The sequence below is a fragment of the Aquarana catesbeiana genome, linkage group LG02 (genome assembly GCF_042186555.1).
Source record: "Aquarana catesbeiana isolate 2022-GZ linkage group LG02, ASM4218655v1, whole genome shotgun sequence".
Taxonomy (NCBI): Eukaryota; Metazoa; Chordata; class Amphibia; order Anura; family Ranidae; genus Aquarana; species Aquarana catesbeiana.
In genome coordinates this window covers 93622090-93643539 of record NC_133325.1, presented here as the reverse complement: position 1 = coordinate 93643539, position 21450 = coordinate 93622090, and the positions used below count along the sequence as shown (strand labels likewise).

At 43.2% G+C, this 21450-nt stretch overlaps 1 protein-coding gene across 2 annotated transcripts in view; it reads right to left on the bottom strand.

Annotated features, from left to right (window-relative positions):
* Positions 1–21450, bottom strand: part of LOC141127061 (calcium-binding protein 39-like) — a 76520-nt gene that overhangs the window by 34734 nt on the left and 20336 nt on the right. Inside the window, exon 1 of one of the 2 annotated variants that reach the window (XM_073613224.1) lies at positions 8438–8841. The exons of the other annotated variant lie outside the window; for it this stretch is intronic. The gene's annotated coding sequence lies outside the window, so the exon portion shown is untranslated. Of the gene's footprint in view, positions 1–8437; positions 8842–21450 lie in introns of those variants that run through there. 2 annotated transcript variants of the gene reach the window in all.

Here is a 21450-nt window from a genome sequence, read left to right as displayed (position 1 = left end):
GTGGTGGAAGTGTCATGGTCTGGGGCTTCATGAGTTGTGCCGGCACTGAGGAGATACAGTTCATTGAGGGAACTATGAATGCCAACATGTACTGTAACATACTGAAGCCGAGCATGATCCCCTCCCTTTAGAGACTGGGCCGCAGGGCAGTATTCCAACATGATGATAACCCCAAAGACACCTCCAAGACGACCACTGCCTTGCTAAAGAAGCCGAGGGTAAAGGTGATGGGCTGGCCAAGCAAGTCTCTAGACCTAAACGCTATTGAGCATCTGTGGGGCATCCTCAAACGGAAGGTGTAGGAGCGCAAGGTCTCCAACATTCACTAGCTCCATGGAGGAGTGGAAGAGAACTCCAGTGGCAACCTGTGAAGCTCTGGTGAACTCCATGCCCAAGAGGGTTAAGGCAGTGCCGGAAAATAATGGTGGACACACAAAATATTGACATTTTGGGCCCAATTTGGACATTTTCACTTAGGGGTGTACTCACTTTTGTTGCCTGTGGCTGTGTGTTTAGTTTTTTTAAGGGGACAGCAAATTTACACTGTTATACAAGCTGTACACTCACTACTTTACATTGCAGCAAAGTGTAATTTATTCAGTGTTGTCACATGAAAAGATATAACATATTTACAAAAATGTGAGGGGTGTACTCACTTTTGTGAGATACTGTATGTATACACACACTATATTACCAATTATCAATATAGTGTATATATATAACTACCGCATGTAGTTTTCTATTAGCAACCTGGGGGCCCCAAATCTCAAGGTACTCAATTATGCAAGTTTCAGCTTGGCAAATCCAGCCCTGGCTCACCCCCTTCCCTTCTCTCACACCTTACAATGTAAGTTTGTCAATGTGGTGGGTGGCTTTATTGACCAATAAATTGGTGAGGGTGGCAAGAAGGGATTGTGCCAGAGCTGGCTTCTTCAAGATGAGATTTGCATAAACAATGAAAAACAAAAGGGAGCAAACGCCTAGTGCATTATCAACAGCATTTTATCGTAAGGTAAAAAATATACTCACAAAACCTAGTGAATAACAGCGTTGTACAACCCATGAACCAAAAGCAAGCTCATCCATGGAACTCCTCAGGTTCAAGTGGATGATAACACCAGCTGACGTGTTTCGGAGGGCAAGCTCCTTCTTCAAAGCAGAACTGGTATGCTTGAACCAATACCAGTTCTGCTCTGAAGAAGGGGGCTTATCCCCTGAAACTAGTCATCTGATGTTATAATCCGCTTGAACCTGAGGAGTTCCATGTATGAGCTCGCTTTTGGTTCCGGGGTTGTACAATGCTGTTATTCAAAATGGTTTTGAGAGAATATCTTTTACCTTTCAATAAAGTGCTGTTGATAAAGCACTAGGTGTTTGCACCCTTTGTTTTTTTGGTTTGTATAATTACAAGATTCCTCGTTCTTAAGAGGGCTGCAAAGCCTAGATCACATATGTCAAACACAAGGCTCGCGAGCCGAATCCGGCCCACCAGGCCTCGTCACGTGGCCACCGCACCCAGTTTTGCAGCTGGAACGTGGCAGAACTCCATTCTGCCACCTCTGGCTCTTACCCTCCGATTCCGCTTGTAAACACAAAAGCCTTCTGTGTTTACAAGTGACAGCTTTGCTCTCAGTGGCTCCTGGAACTAACAGATCCCTGCACACGTTCGTGGTGGGGCACAGTGGCAGGGACAGATCTCCATAATCTGAGAGAAAGAACAATCTCCCTGTAAGGAAAGGCAGGGCCACCTACACAAGGAGATACTAGTGCCGGGCAAGGTAAGAGAGAGCGATGCAAGGAATTTTTTGGGGGGTTGGGATTGCATAGCACACCCCTGAACTCTGCATGTAACTCACTCCAGAATCCTGCATTCTGTACATAGTGCACCCCTAAACCCTGCACTCTATACATAGCGTACCCCTGAACTCTGCACTCTGTGTATAGGGCACCCCTGGAACTGCACTCTGTACACAGCACACCCCTGAACCCAGCACTCTGTATGTAGCACACCTCAGATACAACCAGCCCTTTAAGGGCAACCATACTGCTTATGTGGCCCACGATGAAATTGGGTTTGACACCCCTGGCCTAGAACATACAGTCCGGGTTGCATAGTGGTTACTATTATCAGAAGTACTGTGTTCAGATTCTATGAGAGTTCTTAGCTCCACGGTGTCAAGTGTTTACTTGAGATTTGCATAACTAAGTCTCTTGGGCTCTTCACGTGCCCTTAAAAATATTCAATTCACCACAATCATTGCTCCTGGGTAAATGCTAAATATATCTGTAGATGGAGAAATGGGACGAGCATATCCTATCTCCTGGAAATAACAGACTTAAAAATGTAAATAAAATTGGGCTATCTGCTGATCAATTTTGCAAGAGGACAGCATTCAATATTGTATACCATATTGGTGCTGTTAGGGATGGGATTGGTGCTGTTAGGGATGGCAGATTTTTTGGGCTCAATAACATTGCAACCTATATACATGACAAATTTCACTGATTTTATGGATGTTAATGACCTGTCAGAAAAGGTGCCTCTTTTCATCTCTGACAGTTGACTTCCAGCTGCTCAACAAAGAAATAACTGAGATGGTCATTCTGTACACCCCTATGCCCGACAGCAGGACAAACAAGTTTCATAAAATGCTTAAACCAAATATCTGCCCCTTCCAAGCAACCTTATAAACCTTTTCGTACAGTCTACTCAATACTTGCTGCCACATCTAACTTTTAAATCTAGATGTTACATTTCTTTCCAAAATGCTAGCAGAGAGGTTGGCATGCCCACTACCGAAATAACGGAGCGCCATCTTCAAATGCTGATAGTGTATAGCCCTGTGCTCTTGGTGCTATCAGACATAATAAATACTAACTATGTATAAAACATATACTGTTTTGTATCCCTTAATAAAATGACTACTGGACTCTGTATCTTGATACGCTACTACTCCATTTTGGTTCGAGTATATCCTTTAATAAAGTGCTGGAGATAATGCACTAGGTGTTTGCGCCCTGTTTTCTGTTGTATGCATATAAAGTGTTTAAACCATCAATTGAAATTATACATCTAATTGCAATTATAACAATCATAATCTGCAATAGCTAAATATAAGTGCAAAAAAAACCTGTGCATCGTATGATGGCCTTGTGGCTGGCAGAGCAGCTGAACAAATGCATTTCTATGGGTTGAGCAGGAGTAAACACAGCACTATTAGCACTATTTGTGAATGATCTTTTTGTTATATCACACCAAACAATATGGCATCTAACAGGCAAAAAAACACCTTTAAATAACCTAATTAGAAAAGTTTGCAGACATCCCCCAGAAACGTATTAATTAAACTTTACCCATTATATAACTAAATGGCTTTCCAGTATCAACAATGGGAAAAGTCATCTTTATTTAAAATGTCTCTACAACTCACCAGATATCCAGAGTTGTGTGAGTCTAGTACTACGTGACAGATAATTAAGATAACCTGTAAAGATACCTAATAATGTACCAATCTAGAAGCTCAGATTGTACACCCGTGCCCTATGACAAGAGTCCTCCGCTTTCCCCTGACAGCCTTGCTTCTTATATGCAACAACATTCTGTTTAGAGAAACCATACTTGTAATGTAGAGAAGTGAAAAAAAATAAAAATAATTCTAATTATATAAATCCTTTATTTCCTTTGGATCTACTGCATTATTTTAACCTTGAAAGCATATACAAACTGGAAGGTCCAATATGCGAGATGCTTCTCAGATATCTTGGACCCTGACACATGACCGATATCCTTTTCCTATACAAATTTACTATCTCAGCAAGTTATTTTGTTTACTATGCCCAAATAACCAATTATCTACAAGAAATAATGGGCGCTATACCACCCAAATACTGCAGAAACACTTTCATTCCTGGATCCATGATTGTGTGAGACATGCCCAAGCTCCCATAGAAAAACTCAGTAAGTTTATGACTTCCACCATCAGGTCAATATCCTTAAAGTGGTTGTAAAGCCTTAAGGTTTTTTTTACCTTAATGAATTCTATACATTAAAGTGATTGTAAACCCTCTCATATACCCAGTGAAGTGAATAGCCTCAGATGATACACAGACATTAAACACATTCTCCTACATCATTTTTGCTAGTTTATCTGCAGTATTCTCTTGTCTACACCCCTTCAAAAGTGCACAATTGTGATAAAATCCTCCTGCATCTGTCAGGAGCAGAGAAGAAGGGGCAGGGAGCTGCAGTTACAGCTCTGTGTGACAGCTGATTGGAGGAAAGACACATCCCCCTCCATACACTGCACAGGAACTGAGGAAGGATAATAGAGCTGTGTTCTCAATAGACAGACCCTGTGCTGGGCTCTCCTCCCTCATCACAAATTTATCTCATGTGACGGGAACACTTCTCAAAAGTAACTCTAACAAAAGAACGAAGCACCAGAGAGAAAGGACACTTAGAGCAACGTGCATGAGAGCAGTGGCTCTCCCACCTTTATCCCTCCTCACTGTACAAACTGATAGCAATGACAGCCACTGACTCCTGCTGCTGTCAGTCAATTCTGTGACGAGGGAGTGGGCCGAACGCCCTGTCTGTGTCAATGGATGCAGACAAGGTGGCCTAGAAGCAACCCCACACGAGTGTCCCCATAGGAAGCGGCTTCCTACGGGGGCACTCGCCGAAGAGGAGGAGCCAGGAATGCCAGCATGAGGACCTCAGGAGGAGAGGATCGGGGCACATAGCAGTTAAGTATAATAGGTTTGTTCTTTTAAAGGGAAAAAGTAACCTTTAATGTTACTTTCAATTGATAAAAGAGGGTTGAAGAAATGTAATTCAAAACCGTACACAGAGCTTACTATGCATTCGATACCTCACTCAAATAGAAACAGCCCGCCTCATTTGCCCAGAAATGCCCACTATATAGAAGAATATGTCATTAACGTTGTTGTTATCCACTTCCACGGTGCCGGACTGTACACAGCACCAAAGCTAGAAGGTCATATACATACTAAGACTTTGGGGTAAACAAAATTATTTTGATCAATTATATGACTGGAGGAGGGCCTTTGAGGACAGATATAAACAGTGCTAAAGCGAGCACTGAATTATACAAACACCTTGCAAGCAATCAGAATTCTAATTAAAGGGGTTGTAACCCTAAAAAATGCTTCTGTTCCTTTAAAACATGACCTATACCATAGAGCTTGTGCCCTATAATTTGTCCCATTGTATGATGTAAAATACCTGGTTGATTCTGCCTGTTCTTGTGTCCCCGTGTGTGCCGACCATGATAATCATGCCGGTGATCCATTAAACAGTGGTCAGTTTACATGCCGCCTTCATTCCGCTCTCTGCTGCGAGTTTCTCCCTTTCCCCCTTCCACCCTGCCCGTCAGCTCAGTGTGAGATCCAATCTCCTCTCCACCCCTCCCGCTGCTATTCCTGTACTATAATATATTAAAATCCCTGGTATCCCCTTTTATTTAAAGACATATAAAGCACTGTGTGTCTATTTTTTTTTTTTAATTATATTCCTAAATACCTTCTTGCACAGTGGAGCTGTGCGGTCACGTGGTCTCAATCTGCTGGCCGGCTAACATCAGAGGGGAAACTCAGAGATCGGGGAAGCAGAGTGGAGGGGGATCATATGACTGCACAGCAGAGCTGTGGAAAAAGGTATTTAGAAATATAATAAGTTGAAATTGCTGGCATGCTCTCTGTTTCAGGCGTATATAAAGCACTGTGTGTCTTTTTTTTTTTTTTAAAGACAGGATGGAGTGAGCAGACCACACAGGGGGACACATCCTTTTCTGCCCAGGGGTGTATTCTCTTCTGAGTATTATTTTTGTTACCTGGTGTAGTACTTGGTATACTTCAAAGAAAGCGTGCAATTATGCAGATCAGGGATTCTTCACCCATGGAAGTCTCTCTAATTATGTATAGCCTTGATTATTCAGAAAGACGTTATGCACCTCCATGCTGCCCCGTCTTAAAGGGCAACTCTACTTTCGTGGGAAAAAATGGAAATTAAAAAAAAAATATGTAGAATCTACAATTGTTACAAATCCATACTGAAATTTAATTTTATGAACTTGACCTTTCCTTTTCAAATTGCAACACTGTAATTTCTGAAAAAATGCAATGCAATTTGGCAACCTGGATGCCGTCTGTACACAGTTGGTGTACAGACTTTATAAAAAAAACATAGAAAGTGCAGCGCAAAATGCAAAAATGAATAAATAAGAAAGAAACAATTCAAATAATAAGAAGAATGTCCAAAGTCCAAAGCACCAAAACCAAACAGCAACAGCATAGATCCTCCACGTGTGGGAAAGATGAGATCCAGGAACACAAGAAAATATGTGACAATCCCTCCACCTGTGAGATCTTTGCCCGCTCACCTTAGCAATTGGACCCCCTGAGCTAACAGGAAGTCAACAGCACATGTCCCCTTAGGGGTATGTAGGTAAAAGAAAAGAGAATCTTAAGCCACATACACACGACCAGACTTTCTGGAATAATAGACTCAGAAGAAGTTCTGCTGAAACTGACTTGCCTACACATGATCACACCAAAGTCCGATCGTTTAGAACGTGATGACGTATGACGGGACTGGAAAAAGGAAGTTCAATAGCCAGTAGCTGCCTTGCGTGGTTTTTTGAAACATGTTCCATTTCTAGGTCTGTCAGAATTTTAAAAAGAAAAAGTCCGATGAAGCCCACACACGATCGGAATGTCCGACGGAATGATTCCATCAGACCTTTTCTGCCGGAAAGTCCGGTCGTGTGTACGCAGCATAAGTGCTCTCCCTATAAAAAGGTCAATACTTTATTGAATAAAATATCCTACTTGCATATATGCAGAGATTTAAAAGCTCAAAGAAATCCTCAAGCACGATCAGCTTACAAATCTGTCGGACAGGATGGCACGGGTAAGGTCATCCTAACGTAGCTCCTCCCCCATACGTGTTACGTCTAGACTTCGTCAGTGGGGTGGTTGAGGAAGTCTGATTGGACGTAACACGTATGGGAGGAGAAGCTATGTTCAGATTACATCACACGCTGCCATCCTGTCCGACCGAGATTTGTATGCTGATCATGCTGGGGGATTTCTTTGACCATTTAAATCTCTGCATACATGTGAGTAGGATATTTTAATCAATAAATCATTGAAAGCACTTGGATCCTCTTTTCTTTACCTACATGTATTGTGGTGGAGTTATCTGAAGAACATTGCTTACCCCTAAGGGGACATGTGCTGTTGACTTCCTGTTAGCTCAGAGGTCCAATTGCTAAGGTGAGCGAGCAAGCATCTCACAGGTGGTGGGATTGTCACAGATTTTCTTGTGTTCCTGGAACTCCTTTCCTACACGTGGAGGATCTATGCTGTTGCTGTTTGGTTTTGGTGCTTTGGACATTCTTATTATTAGAATTGTTTCTTATTTATTCATTTTTGCATTTTGCCCTGAACTATGTTTTTTATATTGTTCCAGGTGTTGTGATTAACCTTTTAGTGTCACCTGGCAAACCATTGTATGCTTTATTATTGCTCTGATTGCATCCAAAATCTATATTTGTGCAGACTGCTTGCGTGATCGGCTCACTTATTCTCCCAGAAGTCTGCACTAAGACACAAATCAGATTTTAAGCATCCTCTGCATTAAAAATGTCATTTTTGGTGAGATGCTCCCAGATTGTTAATCACTTCTAAAGGAATACTGACACTGCAACTTTCCTCATTGGAATACTGCATGTGCATCAGCTGATTGATAATGAAAAAGTCACTCCTATTCACGTTCACTTTGCACATTGACATAATCAATCATACAACTTGCAACGGAGTTTGTTAAAATCCTTGTAGTGTACATTTATCACCCAGAGGGGATTTTTTTCCAACATAAGTAGAGTTACTCTTTACGTTTACAGATGATATTACATGTAGGGTTTGAGGTTGCACAAAATAGAATGACTGAATGCACTTCCATCCAGAGTACTTTTGAAATCCCTACTAATGGTGGCATTAGGATATTCATATACAGTCAAATCAAAGTGAACTGAAAGAATGGACCTCATCAAAGTGACAGTTGACTATGAACTGAACTAATTTACTTGTCTCATTTTGCTGGTTAATGAGGACATAAGCATTTGTTAATCCACAGTGGTACATACTCATCTAGGTAAAATATCTAACTTGCTTATATGGTGCCCATTGCTAACTAGGTTATCATAAGCATAGTCAATCAATTCCAGTGTATGCAGCAAAATGCATACTTTACAGAAGCAGCACTTCAGAAATCAGGCTGAAAACTGTGAATCACACAGGAAACCCTTTATTAATATCAATGCATTTTCATTGTGTATTTATTTCTCTCCTCTGAATCAGCATATAAAAAACAGTCTTCATTAAATGATACAAGGCTATATTTAGCAGTACTTACTTAGAAATCACCCGGCCAATGTTGCTCCAGAAACAGCTCTGATAAATAAAGGCAAGGCAGACAGATTACATATCCCCGGTTGTGCGATTGTGTTCTGTTAATGCTTATTACTTGTTTGCCCAGTAATAGAACACAAGAGCAGCTTCCTGGTCTGTCTGCTGACTTGCCGGCATCCCCTGGACTATTTGCACATAATCGATAGCTTGCAGTGGAAAGCAGCAGTAAATTTCCACTCTGGTTAGTCCTGCGCTCAGCACCTTCTGTCATAGGCAGTACAGTTTCTGGTTGAACCAGCTCTTTCTGTGAAACTTAGCTGCTCATCAGAGGAATGTGTACAAGACAAAAGACAAAATAAAACATTTGCCAAGAGAATCTTCTGAGGTTAAAGTCCCCACTAGCACAGCAGGGCAGAGCACACTCCAGAAGTGTTCCGCCTTACTGCTCGAGTTAACCTCTCCCAGTCCATTCAGAGAGAGAAAAAAAAAAGACATCTTATTTTCAGTGACTACATACCCTAAGAAGAGCAACACTGTACTACAACAGGGCTTCTGTATGACGTCAGCTTCACCAAACGTACGTCGAGGCGCAGCTTCCGGTCACCTCACTTCCAGTCCTGAACGTATGGTAATTGGAGCGCACACCAGCTCCATGGTAGGCGTGCTCTTTTTCCTGGCTTGTGTTTTTTTTTTAGTACAAAGCGGGCTGTTGGGCATTGGGATGTATGCTTGTTAAATGTCTGAGCAAATAATCATACTACACATGTGTCAAACACGTGGGCCGAATCTGGCCCCCTCCCCCCCCCCCCCAGGCCATTTCATGTGGGCCTCGCCCCTCTTCTGCAGCTGTGGCACCTCCCTCGTTTCAGCAGTTGACAAGAGGACAGAGCTCCTCCACCAGATCCTGCTCTTCTCAGTGTAGCCGCGGAGAGACTCGTCTCTGCCCCCCCCCCCGTCTCAGCATTTGATAGCAGAGAAGACAGATCCTGCACCTCTCTGTGCAGTAGCATCACCCCCTCGTCTCTGCTTGTCCTGGTCTCCCCATTCAGCTGACTCAAGGCCTCCTCTGGTCCTCCTCCAGACCCTGCACTTTCTGCTTCACAGTTCTGCCCCCGATACTAAAATACATTTTTCAATAATTTGTACAATAGTTGTACACGTGTATATCTGCTCACCATTATTTTTATTTTTTTAATTTACTACTAAAACCAGTTATAATCAAATGCAGAGGCAATTACTTAATATGATAAAGAGTAGATATATTCATATAGTCCTATAGATACAGCTGGCCTTTTTTGAGGACAACCATAATGCTGATGCGCTCCGCAATGAAATTTAGTTTGACACCCCTGTACCACACTATATCCGTTTTTCTTCCTTGGTTTCTATAATGGAGAAGTCTAAGGCCCCTTTCACACGGGCGGATAGAATTCAGCTTTTAGCTGTGGATAGATCAAGTTATCTACTGCAGCTAATCTTACACAATGCTTTCCTATGGCCCCATTCAAACACTGCATTTAACCTGGGTTTTGTTACATGGGGTTTTGTGCGGTTAGAAAAAAAAATAAATTTAACGGCGTCCAGGAGCGATTTATTGCAGCTATCTGCATATAATCGCAGTGTACTATTTCTCCTGTGGATAGCAGCAGCAACAAGGAGAGAAACATCCCCCTGATGAAGACCTGTGACCCTGTGTTGAACACGTGTAGGGGAGGGGCCAGGACGGAGCACGGAGCCTTTCACTCCACTGAGATGCGATGCACAGCTTATTCCTCCTGACAGGCAAACTTTGAGGACCCTCCCTCCTAGATTGTAAGCTCTAACGAGCAGGGCCCTCTGATTCCTCCTCTATTGAATTGTATTGTACTTGTACTGTCTGCCCTAATGTTGTAAAGCGCTGCGTAAACTGTTGGCGCTATATAAATCCTGTATAATAATAATAATAATAATAATATATTATTTACACATTGCACCTTAAAATCACTTGTTTTTATATATATCCTTTGTGCCTTGCTGTGGCTGGATAAGCCGCTTATGCGGTATTTTTAGTATACCTCATATGCATTAATGATCTCCAGATTGATATTTTCACCTTAGCGCAGCGTATCTTTTGTATACATTGTATTGCACGGCATATGAAACATGTTCTGCGCAGGCAGCTAGGTGATTTCCACACTTGAGGCAATATACCATTGTGGCTCGCAAAATCCCCTTTTATCCAACAAGGAAAGAAAAACAGGAAGCACATCAGAAATGGCAAGAATGTTCCAACGCAGCTAAACGCAGCCGCACGTAAAACGCAAGTAAATGCAGCTAATCGCAATGTACAACTGCAAGTGAACGCTGTGCCTGGAGTCATGGAATTTCAAAATAAGCAGCAGAACAATCGCCCATGTGAAAGGGGCCTAATAGGATACAGACCTTTCATTAAGGTGTGAAGTGCGAAAGATCTAAAAAAGGTTTTATGGTGGAGTAGAGGAGCTTATTGGGATACAAACACCCGACTATGGAATAATCTGTGGAAGAGCAAGTCGAGGAGGTCTTTCACAGAAAAAGCACATGTTGACCTTCTTTTGCAAAAAAACAGGTCAATTTGATCTGGTGAGTGACTTAATTCACGTAACAGTTACACGGGTGAAAGCACAGGATCTTATGGTGGAGAAAAATACAGTATAAATTCACGTGATAAAGGGACTTAATACTGTTTTTGAAGGCACTGTAAAATTCACTATTATGAATTGCGTGTTATATAATTTTTGTATTCTACAATCATTTGCATGAATAGAGTGTGCATCGGGGGTTGGGTACACATTTTCATGTATATAATTTCACTTTTTACTGTACTACAAGCTAGCTATAGTGGAAACCACAGAATAAATTTGACTAGGTCCAGCCATATACTATTGTTATTACAGAAGGGTAAGTTCAGCTGGCCACACACTCTTAGTTGTATCTTGTTTAGCCAGAGGGCTAAACTGAAAAAATGATATCATTAAAGTGGAGTTCCACCCCCCAAAAAAAAAAAAAAAAAATTAGTAATGTGCTTAAAAAAAAAAAAAAAAAAAAAAAAACCATTTGGAGAAAATTTTTTTTTTTACTCACCTCTAAATGCCTGTTGCTAGGGGGGCCCTCGTAGTCTGCCTCCTTCGGTGCCTGGGCTCCTGACATCACTTCCCTCAGCACAGGAAGAGAGATCGCCTCTCCACCCTCCCTCTTGCCAATCATCTGGGACACGTGACCGGTCCCAGATGATTGCGCAGTGGGTGCCCGGCTGTGAAGCCACAGCCAGGCGGCCACAGTTAAAATGCCGGCGCCACTGAGCAGAGGGGTGGGGGGGACGAGCGGGGGCTTCGATCCCGCTGGACCCTGGGACAGGTAAGTGTACGATTAAAAGTCAGCAGCTGCAGTATTTGTAGCTGCTGACTTTTAATTTTTAAAAAATTTTTTTTTAAATGGGAACCCCACTTTAACAGCTTTCTCCATCCACAGAAATAAGGTGGATGAAGTGTTTGTAAACACAAAAATCAAATGCGTTATGTCTGTATCTTTATGTATTTCAGCAGTGCTTTTTATATCAAAGCGGAGGTCCGCCCACCGCTGCAAAAATTAAAAGCCAGCAGCTGCACACACTGCAGCTTCTGACTTTTAATAATCGGACACTTACCTGTCCTGGAGTCCAGCGATGTCGGAATCGCAGCTGATGTTTCCATCAGCTGTCAGGTGCATGCCGCCGCCTCCTCTGCGTGTAAGGGAACCCGGCAGTGAAGCCCTATGGAACCGTACTGCACATGCCTACTGGCTCCGCAGCCGGGGAAGGGGAAGGAAGCCCAGTCGGTGAAGTCAATACCCGCGGCTGAGGCTCCCAGAAGTGGGAATAGGATGCCTGTGAAAGACAGGTATCCTGTCCCCCCTCCCAGCTGAAAGGTGCCTAATGTGGCACTGGAGGGGGGAAGGAGTACCACGAGCGGAAGTTCCACTTTTGGGTGGAACTCCACTTTAATATGTTATTGTGTTCATTTATGCTTCTGAATTACCCGGTTGATCCTGCATGTTCCCCATCTTCAGGTTGAAAACTGACCACGCTAGCCAATCTGTGCTAGTGTGGTCAGTTTGGGTTTTCCCTCATGTCATACTTAGATACAGGCAGGCTGTGCAAGCGCACAACCTGCCTGCATCTTCTGTGGTTGCGTGGCCCATTCCCTCCACTGTTAATTGACAACAGATTCCAGAGCCAGCCTTGCTGTGAATGGTTGCAAGTCTCCTAGGGGAGGTGACATTATGCCACCATGTATGTGTTTGCGTTTCATCTCCTTGGAAACGCTGATACTCAGGGGCAAACATTACTTCCAGAAATTACGTACATGCCTCCAAATTTGGAACAGCCCACCTGCAGGTCTGTGATCTGCTAAGCAAGAGAAAGTGATCACGTGACCTGCACAATAAAGCTCTGATTAAGGTAAAAAAAATTAAAAAATACAAACGTGGATTGTGTATACCAACACATTTAACTATTTATATATGAATACATGACAAATTGCCTTTACAACTACTTTAAAGTGGTTGTAAACCTTTACCTATAAGGAAGTCTGACATCACACACTGCACAGCTAGAGCAGTGGAGGGAAGGGACACACTCCCCTGTACACAGGCTCAAGGAGAAAAATACACAGCTAAGGCTGTCAATCACCATTGTTGTACTGGAGGGGGAGAGGGCCGCCACTCCAAATTCTGTTGTGCTGGCTTAACCTATTAGGAGTGACTCATGCAGATAGCAGAGGAAAGAGACAGCTGAAAGAAATGACACTCTGTGGTTTGGAAAGAGTAAAGTAAACACTATTTAGAGATATAGCAAAAACAGAATTACCCCGCACTAGCTAAACCAAACCTGAGATACAAAAAAAAAAAAATCTTAATAAAAAGTAAACAAACAGATGTTGCCGCCCGAAGCTGTCATGTGTTCCCACACCACAAAAAAGTAAAAATAATTCAAAATGCTGCGCAACAAAATAAACAACTCAGTAGAATGTGCAAGTAAACAAGAATAATTACACCATAAATGGAACAAACATCATAAAGTGAAGTCCATATATTAATCTCAAAAAGTCTTCCATTAAATTAAATGTACAGTATTTAAAAGGGGTTGTAAACCCTCGTGTTATTTCACCTTAATGCAATCCAGTGCACAAGATAAATCGCCTTTTTATATTAAAACAGATTGCCCCCTTAGGGATAAACTTTTACCACGTGTAAAGTCGCTTCTGGACTTTGACACGATGATGTCAATAAACTCCGCCTCCTGACATGTTTTGTCATGAGACCTCATGACTTCCTCATTGGAAAAACCATAGGCCTTTCACGTGACGAAACACGTCAGGGGGCGGAGTTTAATGACATCATCAGGACAGGAAGTCTGGCGGTGGAGTACAGACTGCAATATATTGTGGATCACATATTAAAGATTTATATGAATAGTAAGGAGTCAGAAACTTGAGACATCTGATGAAAAACTTTTTGAGATAAATATATGGACTTCACTTTATGAGGTTTGTTTCAGTTATGGTGTAATTATTCTTGTTTCATTGCACATTTTATTTAGTTGTTTATATTGTTGCGCTGCACTTTGAATTATTTTTATTATTGAGGGATATGCTTTGTTCATTTTTGATGTCAGAGGTTTACAAACATTTTAAGGGTTTCCCCCATGTTTACACGGTTAAAAAAAAGTTCTGTCTTGTGACCATGCATCTCTTTTTCCTGATGGTGGGTGGCAGGATTACAGGACACTGTGCGGACACATGGTGTCCCTGTATTCCAAAGTCTGTTTAATCTGAGGCAAGATGCAGGGGGCTTGTTCAAGAGGCAGGCTGTGATTGGGAGGGGGTGTGTGCCAGAGGCTGGCTGTGATTGGGAGGGGGTGTGTGCCAGAGGCTGGCTGTGATTGGGAGGGGGTGTGTGCCAGAGGCTGGCTGTGATTGGGAGGGGGGGTGTGCCAGAGGCTGGCTGTGATTGTGAGGGGGTGTGTGCCAGAGGCTGGCTGTGATTGGGAGGGGGGTGTGTGCCAGAGGCTGGCTGTGATTGGGAGGGGGGTGTGTGCCAGAGGCTGGCTGTGATTGGGAAGGGGTGTGTGTGCCAGAGGCTGGCTGTGATTGGGAGGGGGGGGTGTGCCAGAGGCTGGCTGTGATTGGGAGGGGGGGGTGTGCCAGAGGCTGGCTGTGATTGGGAGGGGGGTGTGTGCCAGAGGCTGGCTGTGATTGGGAGGGGGTGTGTGCCAGAGGCTGGCTGTGATTGGGAGGGGGTGTGTGCCAGAGGCTGGCTGTGATGGGGGGGTGCCAGGGGCAGGCTGTGATGGGGGGGGCAGTGGCAGGCTGTGATTAGGAGGAAGTGTGTGCCAATGGCAGGCTGTGGTTAGGAGGGGATGTGTGCCAGAGTCAGGCTGTGATTGAGTGGAGGGGTGTGCCAGAGGCAGGCTGCGACTGGAAGAGGGTGTGTGTCAGAGGTAAGCTGTAATTGGGACGGGTTGTGTGCCAGTGGCAGGCTGTGATTGGGAGAGGGTGTGTACCAGTGGCAGGCTGTGATTGGGAGAGGGTGTGCGCCAGAGGTAGGCTGTGATTAGTTGGGGGCTGTGGTGGCTGAACAAACTACACAATACAGGCATGCTGTGTGTCTGCATAGTGTCCTGTACCCCTGAATGGCCAGCCAAAGGATAAAAACTGACCCTGCAAGTACAGATCAGTTTCTGTGCTTTGTGTGGTCAGCTTAAAACAAGAAAAAAATGTGACTGGCAGGATCAACTAGATACTTTAGATTGAAGAAGTACATGAAAATGGTAGACTATGATTGATAAAATAAACAAAAAAAATTATAATTTAGGGTAGCATACCAGTTTATGTGGAAAAAATAGAATTGCCCTTTAAATATTCGATTACAACAAACATGGAATCCTATAACATTTCCTGGTCAATTCTGGGATCTTGTCCTTGAAATGGATGAAAACCATGGCTATAGGCTAAATGTAGATACTCACAAGACCAGCACACTAACCTTCCTAGAATGATTACAGTCTGTTTGTAAATGGATCTAACATGATTCAGTGTTTTCATGGTATAATGTAATAAGTGTTCAGTGTAATACATGAACACCATTCATTTGGCTTCTCCAGAGACTTGTTGGGAAAAGAGGAATGTGCTGGAGATGCAATACACAAATGCAGTAAATACAACAAACAATGGGGCCACTTAAAGCGTTAGTAACGCCTGCTTTGTTATTTTTACCTACAGGTAAGCCTATAATAAGGCTTACCTGTAGATAAAATGAAAATCTCCTAAAATGTGCACCATTTAGGAGATATTCACCCTGCATGCAGCCAGTGACATCACTGGCGCATGCGCTCTGAATGGCCAACATACCTTGCCGAAACTTCAGAGCTTTGCACCGGAACTGAGGGCTCCCATGCGGATGCGTGGGGGTGATGTCATCGTGGCTCCGGGCCAAGCACACAGCCGAAGCGTAGGAACCTGGAAGAATGACTGGGGGAAGAAGTCATCCCTCTTATCGGTGACCGGGCGCCGCAGGAGGGCTGCGTTCTAAGGCAAGTATTCCATAATGTGCTAGTATGCGATGCATAATAGCACATTATACAATTGCCTTACAGGTTTTTTTTTTTTTTTTTCACTAGAAGCAGTTTACAACCGCTTTAATAATCTTTGAAAGAGAACATGTTGTCATGCCTACAAGGAGCCACAAGGTTCTATTAACTAGGTCCTATTAACTTATTTAACCTGAAACCCTTCTTCTATACAGTGGGGAAAACAAGTATTTGATACACTACTGATTTTGCAGGTTTTCCTACTTGCAAAGCATGTAGAGGTCTGTAATTTTTTCATAGGTACTCTTCAACTGTGAGAGACAGCATCTAAAAATCTAGAAAATCACTTTGTATGATTTTTAAATAATTAATTTGCATTTTATTGCATGACATAAGTATTTGATCACCTACCAACCAGTAAGAATTCCGGCTCTCAAGACCTGTTATTTTTTCTTTAAGAACATCAGGGATAAAAATGTAGACCTGCACAAGGCTGTGATGGGCTACAGGACAATAGGCAAGCAGCTTGGTGAGAAGGCGCAATTATTAGACAAATGGAAGAAGTTCAAGATGATGGTCAATCTCCCTCGGTCTGCGGCTCCATGCAAGATCTCACCTCGTGGGGCATCAATGATCATGAGGCCGGTAAGGGATCAGCCCAAAACTACACGGCAGGACCTGGTCAATGACCTGAAGAGGGTCTCAAAGAAAACCATTAGTAACACGCTACGCCGTCATGGATTAAAATCCTGCAGCGCACGCAAGGTCCCCCTGCTCACGCCAGCGCATGTCCAGGCCCGTCTGAAGTTTGCCAATGACCATCTGGATGATACAGAGGAGGAATGGGAGAAGGTCATGTGGTCTGATGAGAAAAAAATAGAGCTTTTCGGTCTAAACTCCATTCGCCGTGTTTGGAGGAAGAAGGATGAGTATAACCCCAAGAACACCATCCCAACCGTGAAGCATGGAGGTGGAAACATCATTCTTGGGGGCTGCTTTTCTGCAAAGGGGACAGTACGACTGCACTGTACTGCGGGGAGGAGGGATGGGGCCATGTATCGCGAGATCTTGGCCAACAACCTCCTTCCCTCAGTAAGAGCATTGAAGATGGGTCGTGGCTGGGTTTTCCAGCATGACAATGACCCGAAACACACAGCCAGGGCAACTAAGGAGTGGCTCCGTAAGAAGCATCTCAAGGTCCTAGAGTGGCCTAGCCAGCCTCCAGACCTGAACCCAATAGAAAATCTTTGGAGGGAGTGAAAGTCCATATTGCCCAGTGACAGTCCCGAAACCTGAAGGATCTGGAGAAGGTCTGTGTGGAGGAGTGGGCGAAATTCCCTGCTGCAGTGTGTGCAAACCTGGTCAAGAACTACAGGAAACATATGATCTCTGTAATTTCAAACAAAGGTTTCTGTACCATATATTAAGTTCTGCTTTTGTGATGTATCAAATACTTATGTCATACAATAAAATGCAAATTAATTACTTAAAAATCAAACAATCTGATTTTCTGGATTTTTGTTTTAGAATCCGTCTCTCTCACAGTTGAGGAGTACCTATGATAAAAATTACAGACCTCCATGCTTTGTAAGTAGGAAAACCTGCAAAATCGGCAGTGTATCAAATACTTCTTCTCCCCACTGTATGTCCTTCTGATTTTGGGCACCCTCAGTCATTTGGTGCTTGGCAGACAAGGTAAGCTCTTCTCACATTACTGCCTACTATTTAGTGAATGCCTTTAATGGCTACTGAGGTTCTGTCAAATGATCTGAATGGTCAGGAGTGCATATTTAACCACTTCAGCCCTGGAAGATTTGGCTGCTCAATGACCAGACCATTTTTTTGTGATACGGCACTGCGTCGTTTTAATTGACAATTGCGCGGTCGTGCGAAGCTGTACCCAAACAAAATTGACGTCCTTTTTTCCCACAAATAGAGCTTTCTTTTGGTGGTATTTGATCATCTCTGTGTTTCTTATTTTTTGCACTATAAAACAGAAAAAGATTGAAAATTTTGAAAAAAAAAAACAAAAAAAAAAAACACACCACAATATTTTGTACTCTTTGCTATAATAAATATCCCCAAATTCTTTTTAAAAAAGCTAATTTTTTCCTCAGTTTAGGCCGATATGTATTCTTCTACATATTTTTGGTACTAAAAATCGCAATAAGCCTATATTGATTGGTTTGCTCAAAAGTTATAGCATCTACTAAAATAAGGGATAGATTTATGGCATTTTTATTATTTTTTTTTTTACTAGTAATGGCAGCGATCAGCGATTTTTATTCGGACTGCGACATTATGGCAGACAGATCGGACACTTTTGACACATTTTTGGGACAATTGACAATTATACAGTGATCACTGCTAAAAAAATGCACTGATTACTGTGTAAATGTCAATGGCAGGGAAGGGGTTAACACTAGGGGGCGATCAAGGGGTTAACTGTGTTCCCTCAGTGTGTTCTAACTGTGGGGGGAGGGGACTGACTATAGGAGATGACAGATTGTGGTCCCTAGCTATTAGGAACTCACAATCTGCCTCTCCTCACAGAACAGGGATTTGTGTGTTTGAGCACTGGTGATGAGTGCCTATCAAAGGTCTAGATTGTGGGGAGTGTGTGTGTGTGTGTGTGTGTGTGTGTGGTGTCAATGAGGGAAGATTTCAGGGAATATAGAAGCCAATAGTGCAAGGAACACATCCGATTAATAGTAAGTATTCTGTTGAATAAAAGCAAAATCAGGTTTTTTTGCTCGTTATTATAAAATGAACAATTTCAAGGTAATTTAAAGAAAATTCTGGGTTCTTTTTTTATTGAAGGGTAACAACATATTTTTCTGTGTTTATATATTACATTTTTGTTTTTCAGTTTAGTTATGCTTTTTTTCTAATCCATATTTACTCTCCTCTCACCAAACTTTCATTTGAAATATGGCATCCAAAATCACTGCTTCATAATAAGATGCCACTGGTCGTAATAGCTAAAATATGAATTCTTTATCCCCTGAAAGTCACGTGAAAATGCACTAAATAACAGCACAAAGAGCTCCATTATTATAGAGCCTGTAAGCATTGCTGGGACCAGTCTCCCATGTGACATTGTACTACCTGATGAGTTTGGAACAAAGGGACACTGTTTTCTCTACTTGAACATGAAAATGTAGGAGAATATTAGCTATCCCAATTGAAGGTTAGCATGTTATTTATGGAAAACACCTTGGGTAGAATAAAAAAAAAAAAAAAAAAAAAAAAAAAAAAAAGAAAGAAGATTAGGACCAGTTATTGAAACTTTTATTATCTCTAAAATTTTAGGGGAAACCTGTACTAAGGGCAATGTGGCATTTGCAGAAAGTGACATCTGCAATGGAGCCTAAGGGTCGGTTCACACATGGGCAACACGACTTTAGCGCGACTTTGTACCGCGACTTCAACGCGGCTTCAGCGCGACTTTAGCGCGACTTCAGCGCGACTTCGGCAAATTACGAGGCGACTTGAAGTCGCCTCCATGACAGGCGACTTCGCCTGTGGCCAATCACCTCTCTGGGAGGGAGGGGGGGAGGGAGGGGTTTTCTCTGCAAAGTCGCTTGACTTTACAGAGAGATCCGACTTGCAGGCGACTTACATTGAGTTGAATGGGTACAAGTCGCCTACAAGTCGGAAGTAGTACAGGAGTCTTTTCTGAAGTCGGAGCGACTTCAGTAGTGTCAATTAAGACGCTCCCATTGCCTACCATGTTAACCTAAATGCAAAGCGACTTGGGGCGACTTGGGGCGACTTGAGGGCGTACAAGTCGGATCCCAAGTCGCCCCAGTGTGAACCGACCCTAAGTATTTCTATTAGTAAAAGGTTTTCTTTGAATCAAAAAGCTATACCAAAGAAACTGGTACTACATGCCTGCCATTATCTTTTAGCCCTTTCTGCTACTGCCACTGTGGTTTTTTTTTGGACACCGCGCCGGTCCTGAGGAGCTGCGGGCAGGAGTGTTTAGGTGAGGCCGCGGCTTTGGCCTAGTCCGCAGCGTCCGGCCTCGCGGACTAGGCCGAAGCCGCGGCCTCGCCTAAAAACTCCTGCCCGCAGCTTCTCAGGACCGGCGCAGTGTCGTCGCCGGTCCTGAGAAGCTGCGGGCAGGAGTTTTTAGGTGAGGCCGCGGCTTTGGCCTAGTCCGCAGCGTCCGGCCTCGCGGACTAGGCCGAAGCCGCGGCCTCGCCTAAAAACTCCTGCCCGCAGCTTCTCAGGACCGGCGCAGTGTCGTCGCCGGTCCTGGTGAAAAAAAAAAAAAATCGATTTGCAGAAATTTTGAATTGATTTGACCTCTCAACTTGATTCAAGATTCAAATCGATTTTTTCCCCAGCCCTAGGCTAAACCTGATTCCCTAGAGCAGAGGTCTCCAAACTGCAGCCTGTGGACCGGATACGGTCCTTTGCTCACTGTTTTCTGGCCCTTGGGGCACCACTCCATCCACAGACACCAATGATGGGGCACTATTCCTCCCACTGACACCAATGATGGGACAGCATTCCTCCCTTGAATACCAACAATCGGCACTATTTCTGCCACTGACACCAACTATGGGGCACTATTCCTCTCACTGACACCAAGACTGGGGCACAAATCTTTCCACTGAAACCAATCATAGGGCTCTGGTTATACCTACTGAAGCCAGGGTGTCTTCTACTCAAAGCCTGAAGGAAAGTAAACTGGTGCTTTGTTTAGAAAGTTTGGAGGCCTCTGCCCTAGATTTAAGCCCCCACCATATTTTGCCCCTATATCCAATAATAGTCCCTAAGTGACTAGCAAGAGCAATTTTTATTTGATAGTGGGATGGTAGGTTGGTTACATTTAAAGTAGAACTCCAGCATTTAAATACCCCTAGCCGGTCTGATGATGTCATGGCAGCTTTCTCTTCTTTCTTTGGTGGTAATGGCAGTTTGGACTTCTTCCAGGGCTAAGAAGCGCTCAGCTAATGTGTGAAGGCTTCCCAGAGTACTCTGAGCCCAGTCTGCGTGATGATGTACTCCATACATCAATGACAGACTGGGCTCACATGAAATGGGCAGAAGGCAACAAGCGTCCAAGAGAAAGCTAGAGGTAGCACTAGAGCCTGCAGAGTGGAAAATGGAATTTGGGGGGGGGGGGGGGGGATTTAAAAAAATAATTCAACAACACTGAAGTTCTGCAATTAACCTCAATGTTGGAGTCAATAGGTGGTCCCTTGCACTGCTCCTGTTTAGCTTTGTATTTTTATGATTTCATTTTTAGTTGAGAAACTCTAGTCAAAACTTTTTTTTTTGGAACAGAATTTGGTGAAGTTTTAGAATCTCTGTTCTCTATTCCGATCATTAGAAATAAAAACCTAGGGTAAAAAAGCAGCAAGATAGACAGACAAAAAAGTTTGTGCCTGGAGTTCAGCTATATATTAAAACATTGGAGG